The following is a 22,034-nucleotide window of genomic DNA, read 5'->3' on the forward strand; positions in this document are numbered from 1 at the left end:
CCTCTATCTCTCGGTGACCCGGCACCCAGCATACGACGATATGCTGTTTGGACTCATAGGTTGTGTATAATGCTGAGTAAAGGGATATAATTACAGGGTTTTTATATTTCCTGACAGTTTTCAAAGCATTTACAACACTCAAAGAGTCTGTGTATATAACTACCTATATTAAATTCATTAATGTGTTTAACGGCAGCCAATGTCGCGTAGGCCTCTGCTGTGAAAATACTTGTGTTAGGGTGCAGAACACTGGCATCTGAAAAGGATGGACCGACCGCTGTGTAAGATACGCCAGAATTACACTTCGATGCGTCTGTAAAGAATTCAGGAGAGGAGTATTTGTGCTGTAACTTGAGGAAGTACATTCGTATATGCGCGACAGGCGCGTGCTTTGTAACAGCTACGAAAGATGTATCAGTCTATTGGTTGCCACTGCCATGGCGGCGGCCGTATAGCAGGTGACATAAGGTGGTATTCAAGCAGTGGAACCCTTGTTTCTTCAGCCATGTCTCTGTGCAGAAAGGCTGTGCCACTGTGGGCCGGTTGCGGAAATGTTGGCAACTGGACAAATCGTTTATGGTGTAATACGCGGGATGCAGACTGTTTCCGTTCACTCTAAGAAAATACATGAAAGGCGAGTATGTTCTCTGCAGATGCAGTGACCACTCATCCGATTCAACGTACAGGCTTTCCACTGGGCTTGTTCTAAAAGCGCCTGTGGTCAGGCGAATTCCTAAGTGGTGGACAGGGTCAAGCATCTTTAGAGCAGTTGGAGTAGCGGACTGGTAAACTATGGCTCCATAGTCTAGTCTTCTGCAAATGAGGCTTTTGTACAAGTTCATGAGACATTTTCTATCACTGCCCCAGGTTGTGCGTGAGAGCACCTTCAAGATATTCATTGTTTTCATGCCCTTAATTTTAAGATATTTTGTGTGCTGTACAAAGGTCAGTTTCGCGTGTAAAATTATGCCTAAGAATTTATGTTCCCTGTTTACAGGCAGACGCTCACCTTGCAACACAATTTCAGGATCAGGGTGCAGGCCTCTTTTTCTAGCGAAAATGACACAGGTGCTTTTTTGTGGGTTCAGTCTGAACCCGTTCTCACCAGCCCATTTGGAGACCCTGTTAAGACCAAGCTGGACCTGTCGCTCACAGATTGCAAGAGAACTTGATTGAAAACCTATCTGCACATCGTCAACATACGTTGAATAGAAGATGTTATGGGGTATGTGTAGACGAAGAGAATTCATTTTTACTATAAAGAGCGTGCAGCTGAGCACCCCGCCCTGCGGCACTCCAGTTGTCTGTACAAATTTCTGTGACAGAACATTGCCCACTCGAACACGGAATGTCCGATTCTACAGATAACTTTCGATAACATTGAAAATATTTCCGTGTATACCTAACTGTGAGAGGTCTCTCAAAATCGCAAACCGCCACGTTGTATCATAGGCTTTCTCCATATCTAAGAATACTGATAGGAAAAACTGCTTATGTACAAAAGCTTCACGGATACGTGCCTCGATACGTATGAGATGGTCACTGGTGGATCGACCCTCCCGAAACCCGCACTGGTATGGGTCCAGCAATTTGTTTGATTCTAAGAAGTGTAATAGACCACAGTTAATCATTTTTTCGAATACTTTGCAGAGGCAACTTGTTAATGCTATAGGTCTGTAACTCGATACAGAGGAAGGATCCTGTCCGTGTTTTAGGATTGGAATTACAATAGCCTCCTTCCAAACAGAGGGGATTTCGCCGGAAGACCATATAACGTTGTAAAGGGAAAGGAGGGTTTTTTGTGTTTGGGAGGGTAGTTGTTTCAACATCTCATATATTACGCAGTCTGAACCGGGGGCGGATGTATTACAGCAGTTCAGTGCTGCGTGCAGTTCTGCTATGCAGAATGGTTCGTTGTACGGCGCACTTTTTGCACATTTCCTTTCTAGCTTTTGCTTCTCTATTCGTGTTTTGTGCTTTAGGAACGTTTTGGTGGAGTGTGAGAAGCTGGATATGTGTTCAAAGTGTGTGCGAAGAAAGTTGGCTTGGTCTTCCAGGCTTTCTCCGTGGCTATTTACTAAAGGCAGGGAATACGTTTGCTGTCCAATAACTTCTTTCACTCTATTCCATACTTTTGTCTCATCTGTGTACGAGTTGATGCTTGATATTAACTTCGGCCAACTCTCTCGCCTTGCTTGTCGGCGCGTTCTCCTTGCCTGGGATTTGACATGTTTAAAGTTTTCCAGGTTTTCAGCAGTTGGAGAATCGCGAAATATCGCCCACGCTTTGTTCTGGTTCCTCCGTGCTTGCCTGCATGCATCGTTCCACCAGGGAACACGCCGTTTGGAACTCATGCCGCTCGCTTGAGTAATACATTTACATGCGGCATCAAGTATAAAAGCTGTAAAATATCTAACAGCGTCATCTATGGTTATACTGGACAGCTTAGTCCAAGTCATATGTGTAAGAGTTCGGTATTGTTCCCAATCGGCTGAGTCAACCTTCCACCGAGGGGCCTGCGCGGGAAGTTGATCTTGTTTCGCGGTAGTTATGATTATTGGGAAGTGGTCACTTCCATACGGGTTCTTAAGCACATTCCATTTAAAATATGGTAAAAGCGTCGGCGATAAAATGCTAAGATCTATGGCAGAGTATGACTTGTTGGTCACGTTAAAATATGTAAGCTCCTTCGTGTTCAAGGGACATGTCCTGGAGGAAAAAAGCACCTGTTCAATGACGCGACCTCGCGCATCACAGCGTGAATCGCCCCACAAAGTACTGTGGGCATTAAAATCACCAAGAATAAAATAGGGTTCCGGGAGCTGATCTATTAATGACTCTAAGTCGCGTCTGTGAAGTTGATAATGTGGTGGTATATACAGAGAACAGATTGTTATGAGTTTATTTAAAAGTACGGCTCGAACGGCCACGGCCACAGGGGCCGCTTGGAGCTTTAGATGCTGACACGCTACACTTCTGTCAGCAATAATGGCTACACCGCCAGATGCTGCGACAGCATCCTCGCGGTCTTTGCAAAACGTAACGTGCTTTCGGAGAAAGTTTGTGCAACGAAAAGTCGCCACAAGCAACACACCGTCTTCCACCAAATCGGCTGCTGCCCCAACGCGGGGCGCCACCATGCAAGATAGTGCGAAAACGAAGAAAATGGCATGACTCGATCATCCTGTAGAGTGAGCCACACTTCCAAACGCACAAACAACCTCGAATACAACCGCCAATGACACCCTCTCAAACTGCTGATGCAACGACGCCTGATGATAGCCAGGTTTTAATAATGTTGCGATCACTGATGGATGCTAAGCCTCTTCTACTCCGCCACATGATAACCGCCTCGGCGCAGACCACGCTGCATGTGCTGCACACCCTGCGATCAGTGCTTGTGGCTCTAGGGTAAAGCAATGGCCCACCAGGTGACATCGTTTCGAGAGGAGGTCCAGATTCCAACTGTTTCTCAGTAGAACACCAGAGGACTTAAGGCGCCTATGTCCGACATTTCACAGTTCGTATTCATGAATCAGTTTAACATTATTACCCGCCGTGGTTGCTCAGTGGTTATGGTGTTTGACTGCTGAGCACGAGGTCGCGGGATTGAATCCCGGCCACAGCGGCCGCATCTCGATGGGGGCGAAATGCGAAAACACCCGTGTGCTTAGATTTAGTTGCACGTTAAAGAACGCCAGGTGGTCGAAATTTCCGGAGTCCTCCTACGGCATGCCTCATAATCAAAAAGTGGTTTTAGCACATAAAGCTCCACAATGTTTTGCCCATTATTCTCATTCGAGAGTCAAACCTGTCATCTCCCATGAGACTGTGTAGGTAGGAGTACAGTATATCCTCTACCCACGGGCAATGCAGCAAGATTATTGTTTTCATGCACCATGAATGGTCATGTGTTCTTCACCCAGTGTCACTTGACAATGAAAACGAGTATGTGTGCTTGACTACGAAGAATAGCAACGTGACTCACAATTCAGGGAACCTGCTTATCATCATCATGTCGTCTAAACTGCGAACGCTTAGGGGAAATTTTCACGACTCCAAAGCCGCGGCCGATCTCTTGAGATTTCAACACCCACCACTATTTCTGGGGAATGCAAGTTAACTCGAGGGGCAGAACATTGGCGTCCATTGTCCCTGAACGAGAACGTTGTTTGTTAAACGATAGAAGCCCGACCTACCTGCGAGGAGCAGCGTAAAGTGGCTGCCTTGACCTTACCTTTATTTCGTGCTCCTTCAAAAGAAGGGTTCAGTGGTTCTCGGACATGGAAACCCAGGGCTGAAACCACGTCCCAACAAGTCGCATGATTGAGGGGCTGACTAGCTCCAAGTTCTCCGGAGCCGCCCAATGAATCGACTCGGCGAAATTGAAATCAATCCTGGAAGACTGCTGTCCAGGCGACATACAACCTAGGCTAGGAGACGAAATAAAAGTTGCCCCAAAGGTTGCGACACATTCGATCTTAAAAATCTCAGCCCGCACCGAATCCGACATCAAACTAGAGAAACTTTGGGCAATTCGCTGCCGTGCGGAAGGAAAATATAAGTGCACAAAATCAATTCATGATTTGAGATTGGCCAGATGCCCACATCAGAAAATAGTGCGTTGTACTAATGAGCAGGCTTCACAATGATGGATGTCGTTCTATGAGCCTCTGGATCCCCGAAAGCCTTATAAGAAAAGCTGTTCCTCGCCCCCCCCCTACAACCCCTAGGCATCGCCACCTATTTAATTCCCAGGCTCTTCATCTACAATGCTGAGGGATCGTAGTCACAGGATTCATCTGTAGGAGGATTGTCGGTGAAACACGTTCCACTGGGACACAGATTACCAACCACTGACCATTGTCACGTGTTCCCCACATGGAGTCTCCTTTTTCTGTGGGCGAACTAGAGGCGGCCTTTGCTCTATGCAGGCGTTGCTCAGCACCAGGGCCACGTGTCGTTTCAAACCGCGCTCTGTGACCTTGGCGAACGAGCTAGAAAGACACTCCTGTTCCTGTACAACTCGTGCCAGACTGGTACGGTTCCCCAGGAATTGAACTCAAGTTGTCTTATTCCGCTCCTGAAAGTTGACAAGTTGCCTTCGGACATTGCGTCATACCATCCGATTGCGATTGCTACTTGTGTAGGAAAAGTAACGAAACGGGTGGTTCTAACGCGTCTGGAGTGGTAACTATAGCCCTATGAAATTTTCCCAGACACGTTGAGAGGATTCAGGCGTGGCCGTTCACCTATAGACAGTGTTGTCAGTTTCGTAACGTACGTCGATTTCCAGAACGCTTGTAAACGATTGTATGTGCGTTGTTCCTGCAAGTTAAAGGGCCTTACGGAAATATCACCCATGAAGTTATCCTTAAACCTTTAGAAGCAATAGGACTTGGCGGCGACATATGTCGCTGGGTTCGTTGCTACCTTCAGATGCGATCATTCTGCGCGCTCACCTGGGGTGGCCTGACGACCCAGTATTACTGTAGCCGCGGAATCTTTCACGATTAAGTATTAAGCCTACCGCCTTTTATTATGGAGTTTCATTTGACTACCGAGAAGCTATCAAGTGCAGTTCGAATTTCTATCTACGCCGACGACATTTGTATCTCGACGTTGGGGGTGGCTCAGATTCAGAAGGCAGCCTCATGGACGCATGTTACCTTCGTAAACAAGGACTGCAGGTGACATGGCAAAAGTGACCAGTGGTGGCATTTAACTAGAAGCTAGTGTCCGCATACGGCACATTAATCGACGGACAAGTAATATCCAGTAGCAGTCACAGGTTCTTGGCGTTGTGATCGACAGAGACCTGTCCTGGACATCTCTCCAGGACCACGCAAGAAAGCGCCTGTTATTTGTCATCTGTTCAGGTTCCTTGCAGGACAGAACGAGGGTTGTCCTTATGCTCCATGCTAAAGCTGTACAAGGTGTTTGTCGGGTTCCTCCAGTACAGCCTGCCTGTCATATCGAAATGCTGCAAAACTTACTTGAGTACAAATCAAAGCATTCAGGCCCACACTGTGAGGATGCGCCTTGGATTACCACGCAGTGCGTCAACCACTCAAACTGTTGCCATTGCTCAAGATTATTTAATCACGTCTCACATCGCTGTCGGCACAATGGGTGCACGTGTCAGGCACATCGCCCAGACCCTTTGCCACCACCTCGCCGAACTCACTGTGGAAAGACCCCACACATCATTTAGCACAGGCGTCAGTGCATATCGAGCCTTGCTTTCATCGTGGTATGCAGCTGTGGCCATCCCCTCCTCTTTGTTCTTTTGCCGTCCTGAAGTACACCTCAGAATTCCAAGTCTTCAGAAACAGTCAGATCTACCCCGGTCTGCGCTAAAACAATTCAGCTTACACCTCTTGTACGAGAACACAGTAGCCACGTACTCATCAATACTTACCGATCGACGACGTCGACCAGTTCTTGCGGTGTTTATATCGACGAGAGGAAAAACATTGCGATTCAAGATGTAACATGTCACCACAGCTGTAGAACTCACGGCTCGGCGCAGTATGCTTCTATTTATTGACGCAGAGAGTCCTGGTACATGAGTCGCATTTTGCGACTCGTACCCGGCACCACACAGCATGCAGTCAGTTTCCGACGTGGGGCCCACGGACAGCTAACGTACCAAATCATCAAATTCACCGTGGCGTTAAACAGAAAGACTACGAAATTATTTTCATGTGGCTACCTGGCAATTGCGGGATCAATGGAAACAATCAAGCAGATGAAGCTGCCCGAGAGTCACATCAAGAACAACACAGCATCACCATTCGTCGTTCCTGGATAGACGCTGCAAAGCAGTTTCGTCACCTGGCGTGCAAGTTCTCTAACGGAACCCCTTTAATACAACACGCACAAAGTTGCTCGAACTGAACCCTGCGTTCAACTCCAACCTCACCACGGGTTTCACCGACGTGTGGTATCGCTTCTATGCCGGTTGTGGTTGGGAGTGATTGTCGCGAAGGCGTACACTATATTGACCTGAAAGACCAACTATGCTGAGTGCGACGTCTACGGTGGCTAAGTGAATATCGACCATTTATTGCGCCACTGTCACGGATTTCAGTGGGTATACAAACATTATATATGGCATTATGGCGGCTGGACGATCGGCCCCTTGTCGGTGCATGTTTTACTCGAAGACCGTCCACATGGCTCTTCGGCCCACAAAGCTGTGCAGGCACTTTTGTCTTTAATGAAGGCGACAGGTCCATCTGAACGCCTTTGACTAGCCCAGGCCATCCACGTGGGTGCGCGATCTCACGGCGTCTTTCCTTCCCCCTCCCTCTCTCTATGTCATCTCTATATTCCATCTCTCTCGTCTCCCAGAGTAGGGCAACCAACCAGATGCCTTTCTGGTTAATATTCCTGCCTTCTCTTTATTTCCCCCTTCTCTTCCTCTCAGGTCTGGCTGCGCAACACATACTACAAGGAGACTTGTGGGTGGTTCCAGCACAGCTCAAACCAAAACAATTTTGCCATTGGACCTCAAGGGACCTTCGATAATGCCTCACATGACCTCATTCTAAACAGTCTTGATTAGGAAAAGGCATGTGTGATTACGTACGAGTATTTTTATTTCACCGCACTACCACCATCGGCCTAGGTGAAATTATGTCAGGGATCACAAATCTTTCGGCAGAGGCACCCCACAAGGTACGGTTCAATAACCCACTCTCTTCAACTTGGCAAAGCTACCTCTTCTCCTCAAGAAACTTCTGAATTTGCAGCTTGCCCTGTGCGGTGATGAAGACACACCTTGGGGCCCTATAACGTATAACTATTCCAAAGTGTTTTTATTCCAATCTCCTGACGTCAAATTTGCGTAACCACCGACGCAAGGTTCGGGCGGTCACCCGCAGGGTTGTCTGAACAGCCCAATCAAACCCTCTCCTCTTTCATAAGAGGTCACTTCTGTTTGCTTGAAAAACGAACAATATTGCTTACCATGAACGCTTCGTCTTATCTAATTGGATGACAAGAAGTGAGGAGCAGGCTCAAGTGGAGAGGGATTCTGTGGGCCCGAACCACTGCTCAGAAAATCGGTAATCGTTTCAAGAGGGTGGTGCCTGCACCTGCGGTTGGTCCACTTGGCCTTATTTAGCTTGCGGTGACTCCTAGAAAATCGCGGCAGCATGCAACGGAAGCTTAAGAATGACGCTGAAACGGATCCTCAGCAAAGAAGATTTGGCAGAACGAGGTCGCAAACGTGCCGGAAGTGCTCGAAAACGTTACACGGCCACGCACAAATCTTTATTGAATCCAATTAAATCAAAGCTCCCCGGTAGGTGCAAGTCGCGTGTGCCTGAGCGATCGGTGGCAGCCATTTTTTATTCCTTTCGGAACGGGGAGGCTGCGGCTATTCAGGAGAAAATTCACTTTTGTTCAGCATATTAATGCATCTTTATCGCGTACACGTCACTTTGACGTGCGAGTTCTTGAGGTTTTGTGATGTCACATGACAGGCAGGTGAAGTGGGTGCAGCCCGAAAACATTTGACCAGTAGCTGAGGGCTAATGGCGAAAAGGGGTCGAACCAGAAATAACTACTTTTCTTTTGTTCGGCCAAATATTACATAATCATTGTGTACATGTCATATCAGATCGGGAGCTAACACTGTTTCGTGTCGTCGCTTGACTCACAGGTTAAGCGGGGTTGGTCCAAAAAAGTTTTTACCAATCGTGGAGGGCTGATTGCAGAATTGGAATAGAAAAGTTTGGAATTGTTTTACGTTATAGCGCCCCTGGGTAACTACAGTGTCGGACGGCGCCCTTCATGGTGCACTATTGGAGGCATTAAACATAGTGCAAGATTATGCCACAGCCGAAAGACTCACCATTGCAGCTGAGAAGTCGGAGCGCCTGCTTGTAATAAAAGAACGCAATAAGGCCGATATACCACGAAAGAGCATATTTTATATCAATGACAACGTTATTCCAAGGGCAGACGCACTTATTGTACTAGGTCTTTACCTACGATACAGCGGGAAAGTGACAGACTACACGAACTGCATCAACAAATCATCCAAGTAACGCACATGATAAAGCGTGTTACGAGGAGCTAACAAGGACTTTAAAATGTGTACTAATCGTGCAAGCCCTAATATTTAGCACATTGACCTACTACCTGCCTCGTATAACCTGACTCAGACCCAGACGAACCAGACGGAACCCCTCCTCGGCGTGGCATTAAAGGCAGTGCTGGGATTACCCCAACATGCGTCCACTGGTCTCCTGCTAAGGCTCGGGGTGCACCACACCATTCGAGAACTAGTGGAAGGCCACCTTAACAACCCCTCATAACGCCTGCGGCGAACAATGCGGAAGTGAGTTATTCTATCACGGCTAGAATATCAAACAGCAAGAACGTTTCAACAAGAAGGCCCCACACTTCCTGTGCTTAGCACTCGAAATAAAATTCATGCCATCCCAATTCCCCGGAATATGCACCCCGTTCATCATAAAGACCATAGACAGGCAAGAGCACAAAGCCTGGCTCGATTCTTTGTCGATGATACATTGGACACGCCGGTCCTATACACGTACCTGGCCCGGTACCCACAGAGACGTGCTCTGTTTCTGGTCGTAGATAGCACAGAAACACCGAGGACTTCGGCCACGCTCTAAACCCTGCAGAGTGGTATTCAGGAAGAAGATGATATTGCCCTAGCCATCGTACACGCTTTAAACATACCGGCACCAGATGGACGAATCACAGTGGTCACTGATTCACAAACCGTCTGTAGGACTTTGGCGGCAGGAATGATGACACCCTACACAAACAGCATCCTTACATCTTTACACCCCACAGCGCTACACACAGTGTGTATCATCTGGGCACCTGGACATGCTTCTACCCATGGTAATGAACGCGCTAATGCGGTAGCCCCGGAGCTCACTGAGCGGGCGCCTTTGGACCCAGACGACGCACTAACAGAACCACTCAACTACACTGAAACTCTAAAACATTTCAAAGCTACCAGGAGACGCTTCTCCCCACCACACTAGTCGCTTAACCGAGAAGATGCCGTCGCGTGGCGACCACAACAAAGTAACCCATTCCTGTGTCGCTTCTAGCTTCCCCTCTTCCACCTCACACAATAATGTTCATAATTTCCTTATTGTGGAGCAAAGACCACAGCATATGACTGCGCTTGGGAATAACCACACCCTGCTGGCTGCACCCTTATTTCATCACCTTTTTCCTGGGCGACTTTGTGGGCGACTTTTTTTAGACCCACCAGAGCAGCGACGGCTGATACAGCGCGCACGGGTAGTAACGCGAGCCAATGGGGCCCTGAACCGAAGGCTCCACCCAACAAGGTAGTCACCCAAGCTCATTACCAAAAAGATGTTTTATCATTCTCTTTCTCTCTCTGCGACAGTATTTCTTAGCTATTTATATTTGTCTGCACAAACTTAAGCTGGAAATGTTACCTTGCGCCACCACTCACGGCCTTGACGGCGGATGTGGAACAACCTTCTGCAGCAGGCGTCACATGTGCGTGCTCATGCTTCATTCTCACGTGTGCGTGCTCATACTTCATGCTCACGTGAACCTGATAAAACCGATAATGGCTCGAACAATATTTCCGGAATGCTGGCCGAACTATGCAATAGGTAGAAACTGAGGGCGCGTGACATCGCTGACATGAAACTATTCCAGCAAACTGTCAACAATAGTTTCGACGCTCTGGAAGCCCGTGTGCTCGCCTTCGAAAAAACTACCGTTGATCGTAGGCTCTCGTTTGATCATCCTGGTTCTCATGTACGGTTTCTATCTCAGGTCGTTTCAGAACTAATAAAAAGATGATGAACTTGCAAATCGTTCCAAACGCAACAATATAATTTCGCATGGACTTCAAAAGCATTATGCTAAAAACACCTACACGTGTGTGTCTAACGTGCACCAGCTTTACGCCAGAGAAACTCCAAAATGAATGCCCGCCCATCGAACGCTGTCATATAATTGGCACCAAATGTGACGATATATCACGCCGAGGTATATTACCACTACTACGCTTCATGGATAAAATATATACAACAAAAATTTTCTGAAAGCTTAAAGGAACAAAATTTTACATTGCTGAAGATTTCTCTGCTAATATACGTGTCATTCGCAAAAAGCTATGGGCAATAACCTCTTCTTTTCGTGACCAGGGCTCCGTGGAGAGGTTGCGTCATAACCACGTTATCATAAATGGCGTCCGCTACAGGTGCAATGATACAGGCAACACCCTAGTTGACGATTCAGGTCTCGATGCAAACACCCCAGTCATTCTGAAGGCTTGCCAAGCACTCCCCCAGCTACGTCGTCTTCACAGTGATATATCCGCCACTCTTACCAGCTTACATTCTTGAATTTTATATAAGAAGCCTAGCCAATAAGTTCCCGCTGTTTCTTTCCCTGGTAACCTCCTATTCCCTTCATTTCACTGGTGTCACTGAAACCTAGTTTTACGATCACGTATATGGCTCTGAAATCACTTCGCCCGGCTATGTAGCTGTCCGATCAGACCGCAAACTGGCAAGGCAGGTGGAGTCTCCCATACTTTTTTTCAAATCTCACTTGAAGTTTTCGATTATCTATTCTGCTGCAGATCTTAAGTCTGTTCAGTGTAAATTCTACCTAGGCGAAAAAACATCACTCTCTCCATTTTCTACCATTCACCTGCCTCATCACCCGCTAACCTTTTTCTTCTCGCTGATTATATCAACGCGCACAGTTTTCATTTATCTACTTTAATTCTAATGGCATACTTTAACACAGCAGATATTCACTGGGCCTCACTATCACATCGGAGTTCTTTGGGTAGTAAACTAATTAAGATTTCTTTACCTTTTCAGCTAACACAAGTAATTGATGGCGCAACAAGACAGAACGCACTTCTTGACCTGTTGTTTATTAGTTCGGGCCTTGTTTATCAGCTGTCCGAGCGTGAAATTACTGGCGGAATTTCAGATCACAAGGCAGTGTTTATATCTCTAAACGGCACACTCTTTAAACCGCGTGCCAGAATTCTTACTTTTCTTCGAATTTATTCACTCTGACGACACACCTATTCTTGAAGTTTTTTCAGGAGGTTTCGAATCATTTTGCACACTCAGTAAAGATTGTAACCAGAATACAATAGTTTGTCAATTTCAAAAAATTACAAAGCTGTGTATTAAACACTTTCTTCAGTAGAAAATAAGAAAAAAATCGTGCCATTCCTTGGATGATTGAACAAATTTTGCAATTATCACGCCGAATTAGAAGACTGATACATTCAAAAATGCTGTAATGACCCTGATGCCGTTGCGAGATTCAGATATGCGAAAGAGAAATTAAATTTGAAATCGAACATCGCCAAATGTTTTTAATGTTTTTTTTTCTTTCATGTCGAGCTGCCAGGATTGCTAAGAAATAATTTTCGCGTGTTCTGGCGTTCTCTCATGCCTGCTACTCATTCTTCATCTTCATTTACTATCAGTGACGAAAACGTAAATGATCCTTCACGCATCTCTAATGCATTCAATGAATATTTCCATTTGTTTATGCGAACGATTCTCATGTCTACTCTACTTTTGATAATGATTCAGATTTCATTATTTTATACTTTACAGTTGATGTAATGGCAACCTTAATTTGATTTTAAGTTCAGACACGAGAAGTGTAGTGGCTCTGGTAGTATTCCGAACTCATTTTTTACTTCGCGGTTGACAAAGGACATCATGCTACCCTGCAATTATGCTTAATAAGTCTCTAGAAGTAGGAATCGTCCATTCATCGTGGAAACTTGCGAGAGTAATGGCGTTGTATAAAACACGCAACAAGACAGACGTAACGAATTACAGACTAACTTCTTTAGCTTCCCAGTCATGCAAAATACTAGAAAATATTATTTACAAACACATAAAAGAGTTTATTGAGTCCAAGAACATTCTAACTAATGTTCAGCGTGGCTTTAGACACGGTTTCGGTACTACCGCTCAGTTACCCGACCTCACCCATGACTTTGCCTATAAGTTAGACAACGGTAAACACATTGACGCAATCTTCATTGATTTTTCTAAAGCTTTCGATTCATTACTTCATTCTCATATCTTGCAAAAATTAAATACAGCTTTAAAAAATTCCCGTCTGGCCAATGGGATTCCTAGTTTCCTTTCTACACGGTGCCAATAGGCCAACTTTGATTCTGCAATGTCATCCATTTTTGAGGGATGCTCGGGGGTTCCACAAGGATTAGTCCTGGGTCCTTCGTCGTTTTTAATTTATGTCAATGACATCTAAAAAAATATTTCTTCGAGCACCCTTCTTTATGCTGACGATTCCATGTTATGCGACATGGTTGACTCTGTGACTAGCTAAAATCGCTAGAACGATTTTTTTGCCTCTTTCAGCGCTTAGTGAGAAAATAAATTCAACATTAATTTTTAAAAAACGGTTGTTTTGTCCTTCACAAAAACAGCGACACCTGTAATTGTGACGCATTGCATGATTGGATCATCTTTAATCAGAGTTCAACATCATAAATACATTGTTGCAACATTTACTAACAACATCTCATGGACTACACACGCTGACCAAACATGTTCAAAGACCCTAAAACAACTTGTACACCTACGTCGTAATATCCAGAAGGCTCCGAAGACAACTAAACTTTATGTACAAAACTCTTGTTCGCCCCGTTTTCGATGATGCCACCACACCATGGTCTCTCCATAGCCAAAATAACATAGCTAATTTAAAAGCAGTTCAGAAGGCCATCTGCTTGATTTTTCACGGTATGACCGCTATTTTTTCACCCTTGTCTGCTCAACCTACGCTGAAACTAACATTGCTTTCAGTACGTCGTGATGTGGAATCATCAAAATTTTTTTAAACGTAATTAACGTGTCCTTTTATATTTCAAACACACCTTGTATAACTTTCACCAAGCCTTCATGCACGGGCATCTTCCACGAGTTTCATCTTAACTCTTTATATGCCCCTACAAATACGTTTAAGTACAGCTTTTTTCACCGTACTGTAGAAATATGGAATTCCTTACCTGGCTGCCTTAGCTCACTCCCAATAAGCGCATTAGAAATTGCTCTTTGTGAATACCAGTATGTATACCTACTTAAATTTGGTTTACTTTACGTTTTCTGTGTATGCATCTCACTGTTTCGCTATTTCTACAATCGAAGAAAACGATTTTCTAGTTCTTTGACTGTAGTACAAATACAGTTGCATATGTCGTAAGATTCATTGTTGATTTCACTTTCTTTTTAGTTCAGCAGTGTAATAACCCACTCCTGCAAAAGCCATCATATGGGACTGCAGTGTGTAAAAATAAATAAATAAAAACTGAGCGGCCACAGTCACTGCAGCAGCCGCGTTGGCGGTGTAAATCTGCAGGCTGTCTTGCGCCGACGTGATGCCGATAGGATCTTAGCAAGTAGAATCAAGACTTTCTCACGTAGCTTCACGTCGCCAAAGCTGCCCTCCCTTGCCCACAACCATGGCGTCCACCCTAAATGAATGGCGCTGCCACACACTTTCCCAACGTGACCCTCTCCTCATACTCACTACACTCCTCTGAGGTGCCGTTTTGTAATCACACACACACACACATATATATATATATATATATATATATATATATATATATATATATATATATATATATATATATATATTGCGCGCTAGGCTGGAAACATGCACGAGTTTGCATCGAGATAGATCAACGGCATCACGTCTTTCTTCTAGAACGAATAAATATTTTGTACGATTTCAAAGCGAGTGAAGGTTAAGTAGCGACAATAAAAACGCTGTATGATGCTTGAAATGCAAGGTTCATCATAGCTCGGAATGAAGTTGAGTAACATATGAAAGAATTGCCGCCTATAAAAGTCATCACTTCTTGTCTTCCACGGACCCAGGCACATTGCACCTCTCGGGTCTAGACAATCCAACCTTCGGATTTCGTGGCAGTATTATTTCTTAAAGGCAACGCGTTGTCCTAACCCGTGAACTAGAGTTCGATGGCTGCCTTCGGTGCCGCAAAGCATCGAAAATTTCATATGGAAATGAAGTCTTTGAAGGCCTGTGCTTGGTTCTTACTGTTACTGTAGCAGATTAATTTAGCTGTTCATCCTGACCAATTGTTAACAGGTCGTTTATTGAAAAAGTACAACCGGCCTCTTAGCCAGACATAATATCAACTGAGCAATGAAGGCTGTCATGATTTTTATAACCTGTACGTACCCTCAAGACGGTGTCCTGGACCTTGCGCCATGAACCTGCACATATATGGCAGCATGCCACCGTCGCTTCTCATCATCACTCCTGAAACGCCTCCTTTTCTCCCCTTCCCCTTCCTATTGTGGCGAGTAGCAGGGCCGTATGAGGCCGTCGTCACTGCGTATCTTGTAATAAATGCTCCTCCTTCGTTTTCCTTTTTCACTTCTTGTCTCTACACAATGAAATGCCGTTCTAAATGAAATAAACTCTTCTGATGTGTGGAATTCCCGTAATTCATGCTTAGAGATATTTCGGAAAATTAAGACCACGCCACTGGCTCAATAATACACTGTGTTTAACATCATCGTAAGGTTTAGCGATGTGAAGAGTTAACAATGTGACATACTGCCTGTGGCACTGTGCATGTCCTAAGGACAAGGGCACAAGGGCAGCGGCGACAGCGAAAAGTGCAAGGTTCAATCGTCTCTTATTTGTGTGCAGATTCCAACCGTCAACCACTCCTTCACCCTCGCCGGCTACCCTCACCTGCAAGCCACATCATCACCAGTTACACGTGCGGGCTCTGCAGCTGCGCATACCGACCTTCCGGAATAGTGAAGCCGGCCTTCCGGTGGCCACTGCTATAAAGCCAAGCCGGCATCAACGCACCGCCACAAGGGCAGCCGCGACAGCGAAAAGTGCAAGGTTCAATCATCTGTTATTTGTGTGCAGGTTAGTTCAAACACTATTGTATTTTCTTCTCATGTTGTAATACTTTTCCGCTGTCGCTGCTGCTGCCCTGATTGCAACTTTTTTTTATTGATTGTGCCGCCCTGTTCCGAAATAGTTTTTTTTTTCTTAGGATCATTCTACGTGCCAAGTTATATAATTCTCAGCGTTTATCGTGTTTGTTACACCTGCCACATGCAATATGTCGGTTAAAGAGGCCGACTTTCTCAAATTCAAAGATGAAATAAGGCAAGAGCTTAAAGTGTTTCGCGAATCACTAGAGAGGGATTTGCGCAATGACATCAGGGATTTGAAAGCTGAACAAAGGAATCTTGTGCAGAGCGTTGACTTTGCTCATGGCAGTATTAATGAACTAAAGCAAAAACTGTAATCAGAAATCTTGAAAAAAGAATGTTTTGCAACAGAAAATGAAGCCCTCCGCAAAAAATGCCTAGCAGCAGAAAGTAAAATTCAAGATCTTGAAGATCGTATCGTGTCTTGAGAGTAGTACTCGCGAAGGGCAAACATCGAAATTCAAGGCGTCATTCAGAAAGAAAATGAAAGCGTGACAGATTTGCTTGTTAGGATCGGCAGTGTTGTAAAATAACCAATAACAGTAAGTGACATTGAAGCCTGCCATCGAGTGCCCACACGAAAGGCTGATAACACCAAAAGCATTGTCGTGCAGTTCAAGACGCGCACAAAACGGGATGCTGTCTTGAAGAAAGCCAAGAAAGCACGGCTGACAAATGACCACCTCGGCCTTGGCGATACAGCACCTATTTTTGTAAACGAGCACCTCTGTCCCACGCTCAAAAAACTACTTGCGATGACTGTAAAAAAGAAACACGAACACAAATGGAAGTCAGTTTGGGCATACAGCTGCAAAATCTACGCAAGGAAATCGGATGGCAGCTCTGCCGTGCTGATAGCACATGAAAGTGATCTTGAAAGGATATTTTGTCAGTCGACATAGGGTTTGTTTCCGATAATAACGCAGATTAACTAGAACATCATGGATTCTTCTATGAAGTACCAAGAATTCATTCTTCCTAAAAATGTTGAACCTCCTGCAAAATCTTGCGAATCTGTTCTGCATATTAATGCACGGTCTGTTAGTGGAAAAGATGATGTTCTTACCTCATTTCTGGATGATTTTGCGTTTAAATTTAGTATCGTGATGTTGTCAGAGACGTGGTATCACGACGGATGTATTATGTTAATATTACCAGGTTATAAGAATTTCTTTTTAAATCGTACTGGCACACGAGACGGTGGTGTTTCAGTTCATGTAAAAGTGAACAAGAACTGTGAAATCGTGCCTGACTTGAGCAAAGTAACCTCCGATATCGACATACTCACCGTACAATGCAAAAATGAAACCATCTGTGTTGTATATCGTCCTCCAGCAGGTAACATAAAATCTTTCATGGAGTTTTTTGAGTCGTTGCTGGACTATGTATGCAGCAACAACTTCCGCCTTGTCTGCAGTGGCGATTTTAAAATAAATGTACTTGGTGATACCAACACTACTCGACAATTAAGCACTGTGTTGCATTCCTCTGGTTTCCTGAACCTAATCAAAATATCTACACGAGTTACAGTCACTACGCAATCCGCACTCGACTTTATTTTGACAAATATTAATACCAAAGTTCATACATGTGGTACTCTAACTTCTGACATACGCGAACATTTCCCTGTGTTCATGACCTATCAAACGAACTGCTCTCAAACAAGGGAGCCCAAAGAACCCATTATAATTCAATCCATCACGCAGGACACTTTGGAAATGTTCAAACAAGATTTATTGGCCTGTGATTGGTCAACAGTTCTGAATAAAACAAATCCGAATGATGCATATGGGGAATTGATTAAAATCTTTATGGACAAGTACGCAAAGCACTTCCCGTTGATCGCACTTAAGTCATCAATGAAAACGAGAAAACCATGGATAAACAGGGAACACCTCAAATTGATTAGAATGAAAAACCGCGTTTATCATGATTTTCTTCGTTCACGTTCCGAAACCGCACTGAAGGAATTTAAGAAAACAACGAATCAAGTAAATGCGGAGATTAAATGCGCAAAGACTGCATATTACAAGAAACTGTTTGCAGATATAAATAGGCAACGACCTGGTGCTGCATGGAAAGTTATAAACAATGTCCTTGGACGGGATGACTCGCGTTCAATTCCGAGAAAGATAACTATTAATGGCCGTGAACTTGGAGATCGCGACATAGCTGAATACTTCAATCATTATTTTGTAAACGCTGCAAGACCGAGTAGTACTCCCTTGGATACAGTTACCCTAGCTTATAGCTGTGCTGAAAGCATATTTTTTGCTCCTACAGATGAAAATGAAATATACAGCACATTCATGAGTCTAAAAAACAGTAGATCATTGGATACAAGCGATGTTCAAATTAAACCTGTTAAGTATGTATTAGAATTATTAACGTCTGCCCTTGCTCATATTTTTAATCTTGTCCTTGAGACAGGTATATTTCCAACTTCCATGAAATGTGCAAGGGTATCTGCATTGTACAAAGGCGGTGATCACAACCTTGCGTCTAATTACCGTCCCATTTCTGTCCTCCCAGTTTTTTCGAAGAGACAGGAAAAAAAGTATTTTTTTTTCGCATTACAAACTTTTATGATAAGCACAGTATTTTGACAAACTCACAGTATGGTTTTCGGAAGGGGCGGTCGACTGAAGCCGCCTTGTTAGCCCTCAAGGAAATTATTTTGGAAAATATTGATAATAATTTACTGAAAGCCGGAATTTTCCTCGATTTTAGTAAAGCGTTTGAATCCATTGATCACAGTATTCTCATTAGTAAGCTTTCATCATATGGAATTCGTGGTACAGCTTTGGCCTTAGTTAAATCCTACTTAGAAAATAGGTACCAGTGCGTGTATATTAACAATCAAAGATCATCATTCTTACCAATTGCATGTGGCGTGCCACAAGGAAGTATATTGGGGCCCCTTTTATTTAATACGTTTATCAATGATATCGTAAATATCGACACCACAGTAAAATTTGTGATCTATGCTGATGACAGCACCTTACTTATTTCTGGGAGTAATATTAGCACACTAGAGCTAAAATGCAATGATATCCTTACTAAACTATCAGCATGGACTACAGTAAATCAAATCAAAGTAAACCCCACTAAATCCAAAGCAGTTATTTTTCGTGCTCAAAATAAAGCAGTTCCTCCGGTGAATTCATTCATTTTTCAAGACCAGCATATAGAAATAGTCACCGCGAGCACAAGGTTCTCGGTGTGTATTTTTCTGCCAATCTAAAATGGGACGCTCATGTTGCTTACGTCTCAGAAAACTGTCTGCAGTTACAGGTGTAATCTCGCGCTGCCGCACACTTCTTCCCACAAGCGCTAAACTACAAATATATTACGCCCTATTTCTCACAATAACTATTGTACACTAGTATGGGCAACAACAACTAAAAGAAATATGAACAAGCTTCTTGTATTGCAGAGCCTTATCCGCCTTATCATTACCGTTGAACCAACGTCGAGTGCTAATCCCGCAATAGCATCAATCAATTTGATCCGTGTAGATAATATATATGAATTTCGTTTATTACAAATAACATACTTTTCTTCCACAGGTATGAGTAATTTCCTGACACAACTTGCTTCCCTTGAATATCGTACACCAATAGTTAACACTCGTTGTACTGAAACATGGTCCTTACCACAGTTTAGAACCCATTACAAGCTGCAATCCTTGGCTCATAATCTGCCATTTTTTCTCAATAAACATAAACATACTGCTAGTTTTAGTCGAAAACAAATAAGAACATACTTTGTGCACATGTAATCCGTATTCATTCATATGTCGTTTAAGAAAACTTCTGTGTTATTGCTGTACTTGATTTGATGCTGTACTAGATTGCTTACTGTATTTGATTTGATGACTACTTCTGTATTGCTATTGTTGTTTGTTGGTTGTTGTTGGCCAACTATACTGTCTGCTGCTGCCATGTAATGGTTTCCTGGGCCTTCGTCAAGCTGTTCGTACAGCTTTTAGCCCAGGTGACCATCCAGATATTTCCTGGAGAATAAAGTATGATTTCATTTGATTTGATTTGACTTTCCAGACTAATATGAGACTGCCATATTGAGAACCTCGGTGTGAAACCAATTCGGCAAAGGTTCAACAATGTTATTCATAATAACATTCATGATGCTAACATGCAAAGCTCCTTCACTCAACATTACAAAATTTCAAGTTGCAGTACTTCCTTTGATGTGGTCTCAGGCATTATGGCTTCATGTCTTTAGGCGGCGGTTTAATCTTTTGTATAGCATATCGGAACTATTTCGACACGTGTTTTATCGCCGTAGAAAGGCAGTTGCTGGATGGTAACAAGGAAGGGTTTAACAACTGGTTTCCCCGCAGGGGCGTCTGCGTCAGCAGGCGTTTGGTGTGTTGCGACACAACGTACCCGAGCACACGAGGGTCGGCCCCTCCCGCGTGTAGCCGTGCGCGGCTTAGCCGTGTCTGGGGAAAAGGGGATCCTCGGGGTTGAGCTGATGCTGGGTGTTTGGACCCTTAAGGCCTCCCGGGGGAGTCAACACACCCCTTTGGCCTCTGCTTCACATAGACGGCACCCCCGGACTGACCCACCCGGGACAAATCGGCAGTCACCTTTTCCTGTCCTCCTCTCCAGTCTTCAACTTTCTCTCTCGCCTTTTTCATCTTTCCTGTCTTCTCTTCACTTCTGCTCACTTCCTAGTTTCCCTGCGGCAAGGTTTAACCTTGTGTGGCTGGCCAGCCTTGGCTATGCTGTATTTGGTTAGAGTAGCGATGTACAGCTGGTGTTGGCAGGGTTTCCCTTGCAGGAACTTCTGTCACGTCCCCCTGTTGGGCTCCATGGTAGGTGGCTGGCATCGCGGCCGAAAACTCAACTATACTTATGGAAAATGCTTTTCCTAAACTACCTGATTGCCCTCAGAAACGAGGGCGCACCGAAGATCTCTTTCAGTTTTTCGGAGGACAAGTCCAGAACTTTCCTAGATTCCATGTGATTCACTCAGAAAAGCCAGACAAACTAGTGCGTAACATTTCACTGTTCCTTGTTTCGAAGTCTTTAAGTGAAGTATTTAGAACAGGATATAAGGCGTTGAGAATGACAAGTGGTGATCTTCTCCTGGAGCTCCACGATCAGAAGCAGTATGAGAAACTGCCGAAACTTGTGTCATTTGGGGAGACCCAAGTAACAGTAAGCCCGCACCGTACCATGAACACCACGCGCGGCGTTGTCTCGGACGATGACATGCTAGAGCTCGCTGAAGCTGAAATTTTGGAGGGCTTCAGTCAACAGAATGTCATAAATGTTAAGCGAATTAAGATGAGGCGAGACGGTAAAGAGATCAAGACGAAACACCTGATACGCACTTTCGGTTCAAGTGTCCTCCCCGAGTCCATCGAGGCCGGTTATATCAAACTTCGTGTTAGGCCATACGTGCCCAATCCTCTTATATGCTTTAAGTGTCAAAGGTTCGGCTACAGTTCACAGAACTGTCGAGGCCGGCTTACATGTGTCAAGTGCAGTGACAATGAACATTCCTCCGAAACATGCCAGAACACTCCACATTGTGTCAATTGTGAAGGCGAGCATGCCGCATACTCGCGGTCGTGCCCGTCCTGGAAAAGTGAAAAGGAGATTGTGACAATCAAAGTAAAAAAAAACATATCTTTCAAAGAAGCACGTAGGCGGGTTTCATACCTGTCTAAGAGCAGCAATGCCGATGTGGCGCGTAAGGGGGCAGCGTCACAACGGCCTCCGGCGGCTGTCCGACCCACAGGCAGTGAGTCGGCTGTTACGCCATCTGCCCCCGCGGCGGTTGCAGCTAGCGCTGCTCCGTCAACACAGCAGAGGGGCCATCGACCCCGAAGTTGGGCGCAGCCGAGGCTGCCCCAACCTCCCCGGCCCCTTCCAGCGCTGGCAACAGCCGCGCAGCCAAATCCCGCAGGGTGCCCCATCGACCTCCGGGCTGGTGGGCGCAGGGGTCTTGCCCCCCAAGGCA

This window comes from Dermacentor albipictus, chromosome 2 (genome assembly GCF_038994185.2).
Source record: "Dermacentor albipictus isolate Rhodes 1998 colony chromosome 2, USDA_Dalb.pri_finalv2, whole genome shotgun sequence".
Taxonomy (NCBI): Eukaryota; Metazoa; Arthropoda; class Arachnida; order Ixodida; family Ixodidae; genus Dermacentor; species Dermacentor albipictus.